We start from the raw sequence: 16,977 nt of genomic DNA, 5'->3' as shown, positions 1-16,977 counted from the left end.
TTGGACTTCTTGTTTGGAGCAGGCGGAGTCCGCTGATTTGGTTTCTTGCTTGCAAAAAGCACCAGTAGTGAAGGGTGATGAGCTTCCTATTTTAGGACGCAGAGGTTGGATTGTGCTGACTGCATACAGAATTCTTCATGAAAAGTTTGTTAAGTTGCAGAAGCGATTTGTGGATATGGAGGAAAAGTTTGTTGAAGTGCAGAATGCGCATACTCTTTTGCGGTGTCAAAATAAATTGCTTGCCGACAAACTTGAAACTTATCAGACTATAGCCGAAAGGGCTGCAGTTCGCATTGCAAAATATAAATACAGACACCGTCGTGGTCGTGTGTCTACACGGAAAGTACGTTTGGTCGTGGCGAAAGCCGGACTGGATTGGAACCCCGATGAGTGGGATGGTGATATCTGGGAATCGAATGATTCTGGCTCCTTGGCTGAGGAGGGTGACAAGCGCGAGTCTTCTCGCTCCGGACGTGATTGCAAATCGGCTTCTTGTAATAAAGATGACATTTCTGGCGACCGTGGTCGCTCTACCCATTCTGATGACGTATTACGACCTGATTGTTCTTCTAAATCTAAGGATCGGGCTTCCTCGGAGGCTCTTCCGGAGGTTTCTGCTCACCCTGTGTTTCGACGAAAATTACAACAGGCTCCTGGTATGCCGAATGGTATTCATTTGGATAGTATTGAAGATTTTACTCAACAGGAGGTTAGTGACATTTTACAGAGATTTCGGCAAAGGCCCGGTGAAACTCTGCTTACTTGGATGGTGCGCCTTTATGAACTGGGTGCTGCTGGTATCATGCTTGATGCTGGTGATTGTTTACGATTTTGCTCTTTGAGTTCCGATTCTACTGTACAAGATCATTTTCGGAATTATAATGGTGCTGGCCAAATTAGTCTACTCCAGCTTGCGAATGATGGCTGTAACCATAAATACCCTACTGAATCTGATTGGCCTGTCAATGACAAACCATGGTACACTTTGCGCGATGCGTCACAACGTTTGAAAGAGGAAGTGATGAAAACTGCGATTTTTCTCAGTACTTCTGACAGATTGTTGGATGGTCTTTTAACATCTTCTGTGCGTAATCGCATTATCCGTTCTTCGCCTGTTGCTTATAAGCAGGTTATGATGACTTTGTTGATTAATCAAACTGGCAATCCTTTGTCTATGGTGCTTGAATCTGTTCGTCAGCTTGGTGAGTTGGGTGAATGGTTTAAACCTGAAAGGCAATCTCGACCGGAGGGTCGTACCGCAGGGGATTATAAATTCTCTAGACGTGATATGTTTCTTGCACTTTTGGCTGATGGTGTGAAAAGGGAGGACATTGACGGTGAACCTAATAATCGCTTGTGGGACATGTTTCGTAAGCGTGGTTTTGGATCGGAAGGAGGGTGCCCGTTGTGTGCGTAGAAATGATTGTGATCGTGGTTCTGATGGCAGTGGTGATGAGAGGCGTCGTGTGGATGATGATCGCCATGATGACCGGCGCTATGAACGTGATGTTTCTCCCCGCCGTGAGAGCATAAGGGTGAGAGAGGGAGAGAGAGACAGGGGGAGAGATGATCGTGTCTCTAATAGACACAGAGATGAGAGAGGTTATTCCCCTGACTTCAGAAGAAGGGAGGATCGTCACAAGCTTTCTGATCGCAATTTTCAATTCTTTGAACATGACAATAATCCATTTTGTAATAGAGATGGATATGAGCAAGACATTCTGATCCCGAAGAAAGTTGAAAACATTTATCCTGACTTGTCTTGGTTGGCTGACCACGGCAAAAATGACTAGGAAATTGGTCAAGCTCCGGTACGCAGGTGGGCTCACAAAGACAATAGACCCTATGTAGATATTGAAATTTTTTGGAAACATCGTAATATCCAAAGGGCCCGAGCATTGGTTGATACTGGAGTGGAGGCCACTTTAATTCATGGTAAATCGAAGAAATTTAAAGGACAGTTTTTTACGATTACTGGTTTAGGTGGAAAGGAGACCCCCGCAGTGCAAACTACACTTGAGATGAAAATTGGCAGAATTCCCCGTAAAGAATATTCTGTGTTGGTTGTACCGCTTTTGGAATATATCATTGGAATTGATATTTTGAAAGGAATGACTTTGTATTTGGATGATGGTTGCTATCAATTTGGAACAAAGCATTACATTTCGTCCAGACCCGTTCGGGTTGGTCGTTTGCGTATGCCCCCCATTAAAATTCCCCAAGCTACAAAGGTGGTTTCTCAGAAACAATACCGTATTCCAGGTGGTCATGAAGAAATTAGTGCCACAATTCAGGATTTGGTTGACGCAGGGGTTATAACTCCAATCACTTCTGTTTGGAATAATCCCGTATGGCCTGTGTGCAAAAGTGATAATTCTTGGCGCATGACGGTTGATTATCGAGAATTGAACAAACACACACCCCGTTTAGCTGTTGCAGTGCCAGACATGGTTACTTTGATTCAGAGAATTCAGAAGCATCCAGGTACATGGTATGCGTCCATTGATATTGCTAATGCTTTCTTTTCGATTCCGATTGCCCTCGAGTGTCAGGAACAATTCAGTTTTACCTGGAATGGGCGTCAAATGACGTTTAGGAGTCTTCCTCAAGGTTATGTGCATAGTCCTACGATCTGTCACCGGCTGGTGGCGGAACATTTGTCTGAGGTACCTGTACATCCACAAATTCAGGTGTGTCATTACATTGATGACATTTTGATTCAAAGTGAAACGCAAGATCAGGTCCAGTCCCATTTAGATCAGATCCTTCACTGTTTGCGTGCTAAAGGTTGGGAAATTAATCCTGATAAATTACAAGGTCCATCACAGAATGTTAAATTTTTAGGCATTAATTGGCATGAAGGTCACAGAGAAGTGATCCCGCAGGTGAGGCGCAAAATTTTAGATTTTGCAGTTCCGAGAAATAGAAAAGAGGCTCAGAGTTTCATTGGTTTGTTTGGTTTTTGGCGTCAGCATATTCCCCATTTGAGTCAGATTTTGGCTCCCTTATATCGAGTCACTCGTAAAAAGAATGCGTTTGAATGGGGTGAACCACAACAGAATGCTTTTAATTTGGCGAAAGAAGCGATTCAGTACGCCTTGGACTTGTGGCCTGTGAGCGAGTGTGATGTCGATTTGAATGTTTCTGTGGAAGGTCTGTATGCCAATTGGAGTTTGTGGCAAAAGCAGGGCAGACAAAAAGTGCCCTTGGGTTTTTGGACTAAAAAGTTACCTGAGGCTGGTGAGCGTTATACACCTTTTGAAAAACAAGTGCTTGCATGTTACTGGGCTCTGGTGGATACCGAGCAATTGACCCTAGGTCATACTGTGATTTTGAGACCTGAAATTCCTATCATGCAGTGGGTTTTGAGTTCGCCGAAATCCCATCGAATTGGACATGCTCAAGAGGCGAGTGTGATTAAATGGAAGTGGTACATTCAGGACAGAGCGCGTGTGGGTCCGAAAGGTGTGGCTGTGTTGCATGAGCGAGTGGCGCAGGCGCCATCGAATGAGACTGGAAATGATTGTTCTGTGCCTGTAGTGCAGGAATCTCCTGTCAGGTGGGGTAAGCCATTTGATGATTTGTCCGCGGAGGACAGAAAACATGTGTGGTTTACAGATGGTTCAGCGAAATTCATTGGTGAGAAACGGCATTGGAAAGCAGTGTCCTATAACCCGATCACGCAAAAGTTATTGAGTACAACTGGTGATGGAAAGAGTAGTCAATATGCTGAGTTATATGCAGTTTACCAAGTTTTGAAACAGGAACTACCTGGCACATGTCACATTTTCACTGATTCCTGGTCCACTGCTAATGGACTGGCGGTGTGGTTACCTACTTGGTATTCTCATAATTGGGAATTGCATTCAAAATAACTATGGGGTAAAGAATTATGGCAAGAAATTTGGGAATTACTACCACAGAGCACTGTGACAATCTTTCATGTGGATGCTCATACCCCGATTGACTCCCTTGACAAATTTTTTCATAACATTGCAGATAAAAGTCTAAAATTTCTGAGGCAGTGGTGGACATGCAAGATTCTGATTTGGCGGGATTGGCGAAATGGGCCCACCAAAAAGCGGGACATTTTGGAGAAAGAGCCACTAGCAGGTGGGCTGCCGATCGAGGAATTCATATTCCTTTAAATTTGATTAAAGATGTCATTCTGCATTGTCCTATCTGTCAGCATGCTCGTAAGAGAACAGTGCCTCATATTGTTAAAGGCCATTTACATCGTGGAAAAATGCCCGCCCAAATTTGGCAGATTGATTATATTGGCCCGCTCCCTATGAGCAAAAATTGCCAGTATGTTTGCACAGCTGTTGATACCTATAGTGGCCTATTGGTCGCTTTCCCTTGCAAACAAGCTACCCAAGTAAATACCATTAAGACTCTGGAATTGCTTACTTTGTATTATGGTGTTCCATTCCAAATTCAATCTGATAATGCATCCCATTTCCGTGGAAGATTGGTGCAGGAATTCTGTGTGGAAAATAACATTGAATGGGTGTTTCACATTCCATATTATCCGCAGGCTTCGGGCCTCATTGAGAGGATGAATGGTTTGCTAAAAGAACAATTACGTAAATTAACTGATGAACATTACAAAAACTGGAGAGATTTTTTGCTCCAGGCATTATTAATATTGAATAATCGCCCCTTGTTGCATACTGAATCTCCTTTAATGCGTTTGTTTCCTCCAACTGTTGATGCAAAGCCCAACTCCATGTCCAATACTGTTATGTACTGGGAAATTACCCCCGGGGCTTTGGCTCCATGCAGAGCAACCCCAGGTTCTGCAGGTTTGGACCTGCATGCCATGAATGACACAATTCTGAAAGGTAGAGACCGAATCATTGTTGAAACTGGCATTGGTGTTTGTATACCAGCCGGTAGCTTTGGACTGATTGCCCCTAGATCGGGCCTTGCCTTGAAAGGTATTCAGGTTCTCGGAGGAGTGATTGACAGCGATTATCAGGGAGAGATTAAGGTTCTCCTGCTTAATAGCAGTGAGATTGATTTATCAATTAAAAAATCTGACCGTGTTGCTCAGTTGCTAATTATGCCTGTTTTCAGTGGTGAGATTAAGAAAGGCACTGCCCCGACTTTGCTAACGATACGAGGTCAAAAAGGGTTCGGTTCCACGGACAACCCTGGTGCGAAAATATGGGTGCAATCGCCTAAACATCCCCCTGAACAGGCTGAAGTCATTGCGACCGGTCATGATAATACCATTTTGGTGATGAAACCAGGGAGAGATAGCTGGGAAGCTGTCCCAGCTGACAAATGTTATTTATGAGAATGATTAAGGCCTGTGTTTGTATTCTTTCAGATTATTCTCTGGACTGCTGCTGCAGGATGTGCCGGCGTTGGACTCCTTTTGGTCTGCTACGCCGGGAGAGGAGAGGACCCGCCGACTTCGGTTGATTGGAGAACCCGAGTTCCGCGTTCCTTCGCTGCGTGGGATTCCTCATCGAACTTTTGGATCACCCTTGCTAAACGGGTTACTATCTCTCCGCATTTCTGCCTCATTCCCATGAGGTCTGTGACTGATATCCTAGCGACCTGCTTGGTTGCTGTCCCTGCCTCCACTGAAACGTTGCGGCACATTTTCAATATTTCGAGTGCCCGACCCAATATTATTCTGGGTGATTTTGCGGCCCATGAATTTTGCCCTTTGTGTACTGTCCTTTCGGACTCCATTCCCCCGATTCATTCCCAAATTACTACTTACAATATCACGCAGGGTGATTTATGCTTCGTTTTGACATGTGATCCCAAGGCCATTTCAGAATGTATAAAATTGAAGTTGCAGGCTGCTACTTCTTTTTCAGCTCATCAACGATTGCTGTGTTTCCAAAGACTTCCAAATTCATGCATTTCTGTTAAGAACAATATGACATGTAAACGTTTATTAGTTGCTCCTAGTTATTACCGTTCAATGTTGTTGCCATCTGGCTGGTTGTTCTCGTGTGGAAATTCCTCTTGGCCCTATATTCCCGCAAATATTTCTGGAGGTCCATGCGCTATCACTAGATTAAGTTTGTTAATGTTTTCCTCGCACCCTGATTCCCATTCCCGTGTACTACGCGACTCTATGACATTACATGAGGACTGTGACTCTTCCATTCATCTTTATTCCAAATCTGAATATCTCAGTTTAGCTATTTCCATTATTGGTGTCCCGGCGTTAGCCGTTTACAATGCTAAAACAATTGGCAAAATGGCTTGCTGGATGGTTAAATCCATTAATCAGACTTCTACCGTGTTATCTGACCTGTTATTAGATGCCCAGGGTGAACGCAGGGCAATTTTGCAAAACTGTGCAGCCATTGATTATCTCCTGTTAAAACATGGACATGACTGTTCTGACTTTGAAGGTCTTTGTTGTTTTAATTTGTCCGACCACTCTAAATCGATCCAAGCCCATATTGACAAACTTCATGACTTGACTGCAGAGGTTAGAAAACATATTGATCAGGGCTGGTTCGACTGGCTCTTTAATTGGTTGCCTGACTTACATTCTTTACGACAAATTATAGGGGGTGTTATGATTTCTATTTGTATTTTAGTTGCCATTTGCTGCTTTATTCAGTGCATTCCTTCTTTATTCCAATATTTTAGGTTTGGTAAGAAGAATAGATCAGTTAATTTTGTTTCTTATTACTCTTCCACTGATGTTAGTTCTATATAGAACATGGCTAATAGACTGGAGTCAAGGGTGAAGTGTAATAACCGACTTTTTCGACCCTCTTTAGAGGGAGGATGATGGAAGATGACTCCAGCCTATTACCCGTATAGTATAGGGATTAGGACTATAAGTAGGACCTATCCATGAGGCACAGTAGTGCATTTTCGTACCCTTTTCTTTAGATCAGGGCTTATAAATTTAAGCTAGGGGATAGATATATAAGTATTAGTGATGATCCATCCTTTTGCAAGAGTGTTAGTATATCTTCCATGGAGTTATGCTTATTCTGGGCCTTGTAGGCCTTAAACGGGACAGACTCCATCTTGCCTTCTGCCTGGTAGCTTGAGAGGTTTTCTAGGTCAAGTGTAATGTTTTAGTTTCGAAGTGTTGTTCGCTTGGAGAGAACCGGTTCAGGCTGGCCCTTATCGAAAGACTGTATTTTTCTCCACGCCGAAGACACAACTTCAGGCCGGCCGGCTGGGAACGTGTCCTTGGTACGGGGAGGTACAAGAATTTGGTGGGCGGCAGGTTACTGGCCGTAACTTTCCATGAAGGGACAAGCTTCCATATTAGCGAAAGTTTTAGGCAGTGAGTCAGTCAGTCTGTAGGCGGCAGCTAGCCGTTACCATCTATGCCATTAATTATTTCCGAGGCGGACAGTCGCCATTTTGAAGTTCGAGGAAGATTTTGAAACCGAGACTCTTTCTGAGGAAGACTGAAGGAGAAGTAGCGCGGAGCGCACAGAGAGAGAGAGAGAGAGAAAGAGACGGTAGTCAAGAGCAAGCAAGGTTCCAGTGACTTGGAGGGAAGCAGAGGAGATTGAGCATAGCGGTGCAGACGTGTACCCGTGACTGCTGAGGTGTGATTCCGAGACGAGCCAAGACACAGAGACGAGAAGGGAACCTAGATGACTGCCGAACCCCAACTTCATATTAACCAGGTGACCTCCGCCCTTTCCCATATTAAGCGCGCATTCTAACCTTTACTTTTTCTTTGCAGAATATACATTGTGTAGTATTGTGTTTATTTTTATTGTAATAAAACACCCCAGTTCTTAGTGAACCGACATGTGCCTTGTATTCTTGTTCAATCGGGGTAACCTTGCCTTCTAGTCAAACATTGTTTGCATGAGCGGATGCGAATCCCGATCAGGTAAGAGATGATTGAGTAATGAGGGAGGAGGGGGACATTTGATGTCAGGAGCAGAAGGTACATATTGCAATTTGGAAAGCCATACAAATTTCTATTATTGTAGTTTTATCCTGAGTAAATAATGAGAGACTTCTTCCCTACGTGTTCATAGGAAAGGGATCGTCGTTGGTACACGGCGTTAATGAGAGCACCCGAGACAAAAGGTGTGTAGGTCTGCCGGATTGCGGACCGTGAGTGAATGAGAACACCGGAGGGACACGGTGTGGAGGTCTGCCAGATTGCGGACCGTGTGTGAGTGAGAGCACCTAAGATAGAGGGTGTGTAGGTCTGCCGGATTGCAGACCGTGAGTGGATGAGAGCACTGGGACTGCAGGCCCATGTGTGTAGGCGCGCTGGATTGCGTGCCGAGTGAGCACTGAGGTAGATCAGTGTGTGAGAGTATATAATCAGACCTGCCCCGGGGTAGATTAGTCTGGGCCTAAGTGGCCGCGAGACTAGTTGGTGTGAATAGGATATTGTAGAAAACCTATGCATGTTTATTGCAATTTTCCCCATCCTTAGGTACGAAATGTACATACATATATATATATATATATATATATATATATATATATCCATACCCATTGTAAATACGTTCTAAGGAGGGAGGTGATTACGTTCCGGCTGGGTTAGAGGGGCTCTCAGGAGCTGATCCCATCTGGTCCAAAAATCTGGTCGGTACAGAAGTTTAGTAGGAAAGGAAGCAATTATTATAGCTGGTGACCTAAACTGTAACTTCGAACCAGTTAAAGGGCTAAGTGGGATCTTTGAGGAGGAAGATCAAGCAAATAACATCCCTCCGCTGGAAAATATTGTATCTGTAAACTGTACAACCCTGGCAGTACAACTAATAAAATTGACTGCGGACCATGGTCTTAGGGCTTGCAATGGTCGCCTCCCGTCAGACGCCTAAAAAAAAACGACCTTCTGTAGGAACAACAGTAAAAGTAATTTAGACTTTATAATTATCTCGTTGTCCATTTGGCATCACATGGTAGATCTTGAGGTGAAGGATAGGGCAGAGAGTGATCATTACCCTTTGGACCTATTGTTTGAAAAATGTTTGGTCTTGGAGGAGGGCACATTAAAATCACAAGAGCCCGATAGTCCTAGTGACGAGGTCCTGGCCAGTAACAACAAGTGCATAGTAAAGTGGTGAGCATGGAGACATTCTTGCGGCAATATACTCACACTTAGCTGGGTATTTTGAAGCCTTCATAGACTCACCCCCTGAGTCAATTACACCTGAACAGTTTCTCGCTCTTCACAATGAATTCTTTAAGGCATTAAAAGTATTAGTGACAAAAATGCCAAAAAAGAGCCATCAAAACCTGAGCAATATGTCACATAGCAAACCCTGGTATAATAAGGCTTGTAGGGTATCCAAGGGGAAAGTTTTGTTGGCGATTAAAACCAAAACACCAGCAGATGTTAGAATTGCAAGGGAAGACTACAAGAGAGTACAGGCTGCATCAAAAAAGCTGTGGGAAGAGGGCAGTTGGGCCGACATGCTGGATGCTGCAAAATCAAAGGATACAATAGGGTTTTGGCGGTTAGTCGCGAATGGGAATCATGTAGGAAGAGTTGTTAAGGACGTCTATCTCGATGAGATGACGTGGGTCAACCACTTCTCAACCTTATATAAAAAATATGACGGGAATCCCTGTGAGACTAACGGTGAGGAACTTGGCACACTGCCCTTACCGACCCACTTGATTTTACAATTGAAGAAACAGAGGAAGCAATAAACTCTGTGAAGAGCGGCAAGGCGCCAGGGCTAGACAAAATTCCAGGGGATCTCTATAAACATGATATAAAGATATGGGCACCCTACATAAACTTTTTATGCAACATGCTGTCACTTAGCAAACATTTCCCCAACAGCTGGCGTGGAGCCAAGATTGTCCTAATTTTTAAAAAAGGCGACAGGTCAAACCCTTCGAATTATCGACCTATCAGCCTAATGGACATTCTCCAGAAAATGTATTCAAGGCATATTTTAACCCGTGTAAATGAGTGGTTAGATGACAAAATGGTCCTCAAAAAGTTCCAGGCTGGGTTCAGGAGCAAAGTGAGTACCATCAATCAGGTCTTTAGGCTTTGTTGCCTTAATTGGAAATACGTTCACATAAAAAAGGGCCATTTGTATGTCGCCTTTGTAGATCTTAAGGCGGCATTCAACCTAGGGAGAAAATTACAAAAACAATTTGATGGACAGAATGTAGATCAATGTCTTACATTCACCCCAGTACAAGGATCTGGGCCTAAATCCATCCATTCCCAGACCGGAATCAAGCATCCGAGGACCGGACCGGTTTCGAGGTAACACCTCTCATCAGCCCGGCTAGCTTGACTCCAGTGGTGTGGAGGCTCTGGGACCCACGTCTGAGCTACCCCAGTACACTCAGGGAGAAAATTACAAAAACAATTTGATGGACAGAATGTAGATCAATGTCTTACATTCACCCCAGTACAAGGATCTGGGCCTAAATCCATCGTTTTTTGCACTCCACACCACCCTGGGTCAGATAATGGCTTTATACAAATCAGCTCTGACCCTGTGCCCCATGGGAACAGTCCAGTCCGAACTACAACAGCCATACCTTTCCCAGACCGGAATCAAGCATCCGAGGACCGGACCGGTTTCGAGGTAACACCTCTCATCAGCCCGGCTAGCTGGACTCCAGTGGTGTGGAGGCTCTGGGACCCACGTCTGAGCTACCCCAGTACACTCAGGGAGAAAATTACAAAAACAATTTGATCACCTGTTTTGTTTGCAATTGCCGCCCTAAGTGCGCTGGGGATGCCCAGACGTGGGTCCCAGGCACTCCACACCACTGGAGTCAAGCTAGCCGGGCTGATGAGAGGTGTTACCTCGAAACCGGTCCGGTCCTCGGATGCTTGATTCCGTTCTGGGAAGGACATGGCTTTTGTAGTTCGGACTGGACTGTTCCCATGGGGCACAGGGTCAGAGCTGATTTGCATATCGCCATTGTCTAACCCAGGGTGGTGTGGAGTGCAAAAAAACGATGGATTTGGGCCCAGATCTTTGGACTGGGGTGAATGTGTGACATTGATCCACATTCGGTCCATCACCTGTTTTGTTTGCAATTGCCGCCCTAAGTGCGCTGGGGATGCCCAGACGTGGGTCCCAGGCACTCCACACCACTGGAGTCAAGCTAGCCGGGCTGATGAGAGGTGTTACCTCGAAACCGGTCCGGTCCTCGGATGCTTGATTCCGTTCTGGGAAGGACATGGCTTTTGTAGTTCGGACTGGACTGTTCCCATGGGGCACAGGGTCAGAGCTGATTTGCATATCGCCATTGTCTAACCCAGGGTGGTGTGGAGTGCAAAAAAACGATGGATTTGGGCCCAGATCTTTGGACTGGGGTGAATGTGTGACATTGATCCACATTCGGTCCATCACCTGTTTTGTTTGCAATTGCCGCCCTAAGTGCGCTGGGGATGCCCAGACGTGGGTCCCAGGCACTCCACACCACTGGAGTCAAGCTAGCCGGGCTGATGAGAGGTGTTACCTCGAAACCGGTCCGGTCCTCGGATGCTTGATTCCGTTCTGGGAAGGACATGGCTTTTGTAGTTCGGACTGGACTGTTCCCATGGGGCACAGGGTCAGAGCTGATTTGCATATCGCCATTGTCTAACCCAGGGTGGTGTGGAGTGCAAAAAAACGATGGATTTGGGCCCAGATCTTTGGACTGGGGTGAATGTGTGACATTGATCCACATTCGGTCCATCACCTGTTTTGTTTGCAATTGCCGCCCTAAGTGCGCTGGGGATGCCCAGACGTGGGTCCCAGGCACTCCACACCACTGGAGTCAAGCTAGCCGGGCTGATGAGAGGTGTTACCTCGAAACCGGTCCGGTCCTCGGATGCTTGATTCCGTTCTGGGAAGGACATGGCTTTTGTAGTTCGGACTGGACTGTTCCCATGGGGCACAGGGTCAGAGCTGATTTGCATATCGCCATTGTCTAACCCAGGGTGGTGTGGAGTGCAAAAAAACGATGGATTTGGGCCCAGATCTTTGGACTGGGGTGAATGTGTGACATTGATCCACATTCGGTCCATCACCTGTTTTGTTTGCAATTGCCGCCCTAAGTGCGCTGGGGATGCCCAGACGTGGGTCCCAGGCACTCCACACCACTGGAGTCAAGCTAGCCGGGCTGATGAGAGGTGTTACCTCGAAACCGGTCCGGTCCTCGGATGCTTGATTCCGTTCTGGGAAGGACATGGCTTTTGTAGTTCGGACTGGACTGTTCCCATGGGGCACAGGGTCAGAGCTGATTTGCATATCGCCATTGTCTAACCCAGGGTGGTGTGGAGTGCAAAAAAACGATGGATTTGGGCCCAGATCTTTGGACTGGGGTGAATGTGTGACATTGATCCACATTCGGTCCATCACCTGTTTTGTTTGCAATTGCCGCCCTAAGTGCGCTGGGGATGCCCAGACGTGGGTCCCAGGCACTCCACACCACTGGAGTCAAGCTAGCCGGGCTGATGAGAGGTGTTACCTCGAAACCGGTCCGGTCCTCGGATGCTTGATTCCGTTCTGGGAAGGACATGGCTTTTGTAGTTCGGACTGGACTGTTCCCATGGGGCACAGGGTCAGAGCTGATTTGCATATCGCCATTGTCTAACCCAGGGTGGTGTGGAGTGCAAAAAAACGATGGATTTGGGCCCAGATCTTTGGACTGGGGTGAATGTGTGACATTGATCCACATTCGGTCCATCACCTGTTTTGTTTGCAATTGCCGCCCTAAGTGCGCTGGGGATGCCCAGACGTGGGTCCCAGGCACTCCACACCACTGGAGTCAAGCTAGCCGGGCTGATGAGAGGTGTTACCTCGAAACCGGTCCGGTCCTCGGATGCTTGATTCCGTTCTGGGAAGGACATGGCTTTTGTAGTTCGGACTGGACTGTTCCCATGGGGCACAGGGTCAGAGCTGATTTGCATATCGCCATTGTCTAACCCAGGGTGGGGTGGAGTGCAAAAAAACGATGGATTTGGGCCCAGATCTTTGGACTGGGGTGAATGTGTGACATTGATCCACATTCGGTCCATCACCTGTTTTGTTTGCAATTGCCGCCCTAAGTGCGCTGGGGATGCCCAGACGTGGGTCCCAGGCACTCCACACCACTGGAGTCAAGCTAGCCGGGCTGATGAGAGGTGTTACCTCGAAACCGGTCCGGTCCTCGGATGCTTGATTCCGTTCTGGGAAGGACATGGCTTTTGTAGTTCGGACTGGACTGTTCCCATGGGGCACAGGGTCAGAGCTGATTTGCATATCGCCATTGTCTAACCCAGGGTGGTGTGGAGTGCAAAAAAACGATGGATTTGGGCCCAGATCTTTGGACTGGGATGAATGTGTGACATTGATCCACATTCGGTCCATCACCTGTTTTGTTTGCAATTGCCGCCCTAAGTGCGCTGGGGATGCCCAGACGTGGGTCCCAGGCACTCCACACCACTGGAGTCAAGCTAGCCGGGCTGATGAGAGGTGTTACCTCGAAACCGGTCCAGTCCTCGGATGCTTGATTCCGTTCTGGGAAGGACATGGCTTTTGTAGTTCGGACTGGACTGTTCCCATGGGGCACAGGGTCAGAGCTGATTTGCATATCGCCATTGTCTAACCCAGGGTGGTGTGGAGTGCAAAAAAACGATGGATTTGGGCCCAGATCTTTGGACTGGGGTGAATGTGTGACATTGATCCACATTCGGTCCATCACCTGTTTTGTTTGCAATTGCCGCCCTAAGTGCGCTGGGGATGCCCAGACGTGGGTCCCAGGCACTCCACACCACTGGAGTCAAGCTAGCCGGGCTGATGAGAGGTGTTACCTCGAAACCGGTCCGGTCCTCGGATGCTTGATTCCGTTCAGGGAAGGACATGGCGTTTGTAGTTTGGACTGGACTGTTCCCATGGGGCACAGGGTCAGAGCTGATTTGCATATCGCCATTGTCTAACCCAGGGTGGTGTGGAGTGCAAAAAAACGATGGATTTGGGCCCAGATCTTTGGACTGGGGTGAATGTGTGACATTGATCCACATTCGGTTCATCACCTGTTTTGTTTGCATTCAACCTAGTCCCGCGAGAACTCCTCTGGAGGTCCCTACACAATGCTGGACTACCTAATTGTCTGTTATCCCAGATAGTCGAGTTACATGCTGTGAACTTTGCTAAAGTTAGGTGGGGCCAGAATGGCGAACTTACCAAGGATATACCAATTGAACGCGGTGTGCGCCAGGGCTGTGTTTTGGCCCCGACCCTTTTTTCGCTGTTTGGAACGATATTCCTGAATACCTAGATCTCTGTTAGAACGATGCTTCGAAGCTGAATGGAGAGAGGGTGCCTGCGTTACTTTTTGCGGACGATACCATCCTTATTTCGCAAACCAAGAAAGGTCTCCAGGCACTACTCCATTCATTTGGTGACTATTGTAAAAAAAAGGGTTAGAAATTAATGTAACTAAAACAAAATGCATGACTCTGAATCCTATTAAAACTGACAAAGGATCTTTATTTTTGAATAGCCAAAGGTTGGAATTGGTCGAATCGTTTTCTTACCTGGGGGTCTCGCTTGATTCCAAATTTACGTGGAACCCACAGATTGAAAAGAGTAAGGTAGTATTTGCACAGAACACAAAACCCATCCTACAAAAGCACAACTTAAGTACTAGTAAAGCAGTATTACCAGCAGTCGAGCTCTTCAAACATAAAGTACAACCATCAGCCCTCTATGGCGCCGAAATCTGGGGGCCAATGTCAAAGGACGCCTTTGACATTTTGGACAATAAATTCATGCGTAGTATTGTAAGAGCCCCGAAAGGTACGCCGTTGGTTCCCCTCCAACTAGACTTGGATTTTAGGAGGACCGACCACTATACTATTGTACGGCCGCTGATGTTCTGGGTCAGATTATGGCAGATTCCAGAATTGCTTGACTACGGGAATGGGTTAAAAGAGTTATTATGCTTAGATGTATCTAATTCCAACGTTTGGCTAAAACACATTAGAATATGGTTCACTAAAATAGGCCTTCCCCATTTTTGGAAAAGTCCTGAAGGGTTGCCGCCGAATTGTAAAAATGTGGTAAAAAAGGCCTTTTGGGGCTTTATAAATAATCAAGTATTTAACAGCAATAATAGTGGGTCACTGGTTAGTACCTTTTTAACCTTTAAGGACGTACCCCTATTTGAGAGCTTTCTTGATGAAATTGAGCCCCCACTTGCAAAAACCCTTTTTTTGAAATTCAGGTATGGCAACCTTATGACTAATACAACTCTTGCACGTTGGTCTGGAAAACATGTTAACGATACTCCAACTGTAGGAAATACATGTTCTTTGTGTGAGGGCAATCACAGGGAGGACGGCATGCATATCCTTTTCTTCTGCACAGCTCATATTCTGACCAGAAGAAAGTGGATTCAACCCCTGTGTAAACTTTTAGGAACCAGGTCATGTATGACGGCATTTAGAATAATTAAAACTGACACAGCACAGACTGTTGTATTTAGTGTCAGCAGATACCTCCACTGTATTTTTTTTTATTCGTAAGAAAAAAGGCTTAAAATTGTAAAGCTATGAGACGTTGCATGTTGTTAAGAACTGATTCAGTCAGATAGCTATGAAGTAATATTTTATGACTTTTAAATACATGTATTTAAAAAATGGTAAATATCACCTATATCATAGTGTGTTAAATGGATTTTGGATGCTTTTAAATGAAATGTTTATTGTTACAATCTTTTATGGCGAAATAAAGAAAATGAAATGAAATGACTCAAGTGATAGTCAGTGTTTTCATGTTGTTTAATAATAACCAATTGTACTCCTACTACTGCAGGTGCAGTCTGGATTTACTTAATCGGAGAAACTCACTGCAGACTGAGTTGGTGTTGGTCTGTTGGACAACACGTACACGTACCACACCATGATGATGACCATACTATCTTTGCATGCAGTCAGTTGTATCTGAGATGATTAATGGAATAACAGCCTTTCATGAACTGGCATAAAAGGTAAACACAACCATTCAACAAGAAGCACAGCAGACCTAGGCTACATGTCCGTGCAGTGGTGGAGTCGAATAGTGGTATGATGACTGACAGTGACGAATTGAATTAGTCACTTGATTTGGAAAATGCTAGGTTGCTGTATATGCCTTTTGTCTGGCTCTGTCAAAAATTAAGGTAAATGGAGTTTGGGTCACGGCACGGTGCCGTGGGCCTGTTCTTTGCTGGCTCCTGTCCTGTTGTTCTTGTAGATTAATGCTGTGTAAATACTAGAGTAGACACAATGTATCCAAGCCGCCTCAGTCTGAAAGTCTTCTCGCTCAAGAGTCTTGTCGTATTGAACTACATCGTAATTGATGCTTTTTTTAATTCATTTATTTTTTAATACCCCTTTTGTTTTTCCATCAACACTTACAGGCCGGCCTTTTACGCAGTGCTATTATACTTGGAGCAACAACTCACACTTACCTTACCAATCCTCATCAGCCAGCCAGTGGCACCCAAGAATGATGTGCAGAGTGTCCATGGAAGGGAGGACCAAGATGAATGACGAGATACAACTACACATTTGGACCTGGATAATACAGTAACTTTAGTATCATATTAATCTTTTAAATAATTTGATTCCTTTTTTCTCTTCATTCATTTTACGACTGTGTGACTTTGTTTGCTAATTTCTCCCTACAACAATTTTTTAAGTTTCTTTGCTAGCTTTCAGCCCGGTACAGCAGGTAATTAGGGTTTCTCTGAGGGCATACAGGCAAGGCAAATTTCATATAATACTACTTCCCTGTACTGTCTAATTGTATAGTAGTAGTTAAGTACTACTCATTAACCATCAAGTTATCTTCATCATGCCTGCATTTCCTTTTTCTTCCTTTATAGATTTATTGGATAGTGGATCATCGTCATCTTCAAATATTGTTTTGCTTTTGTTGTCTCCATGTGTACTGTTTTTCTTTGTCAAACCTTTCCCCAAACCCCCCTTCCCATCCATTCATCAAACCCTAAACCTCGGAGGAGGAGCTACCCGGGCATCCAAGATGGTCGCGTAAGCAGAGGGCT

The sequence above is a fragment of the Lissotriton vulgaris genome, chromosome 9 (genome assembly GCF_964263255.1).
Source record: "Lissotriton vulgaris chromosome 9, aLisVul1.2, whole genome shotgun sequence".
Classification (NCBI taxonomy): Eukaryota; Metazoa; Chordata; class Amphibia; order Caudata; family Salamandridae; genus Lissotriton; species Lissotriton vulgaris.
Note: the sequence above shows the minus strand (reverse complement) of the source record.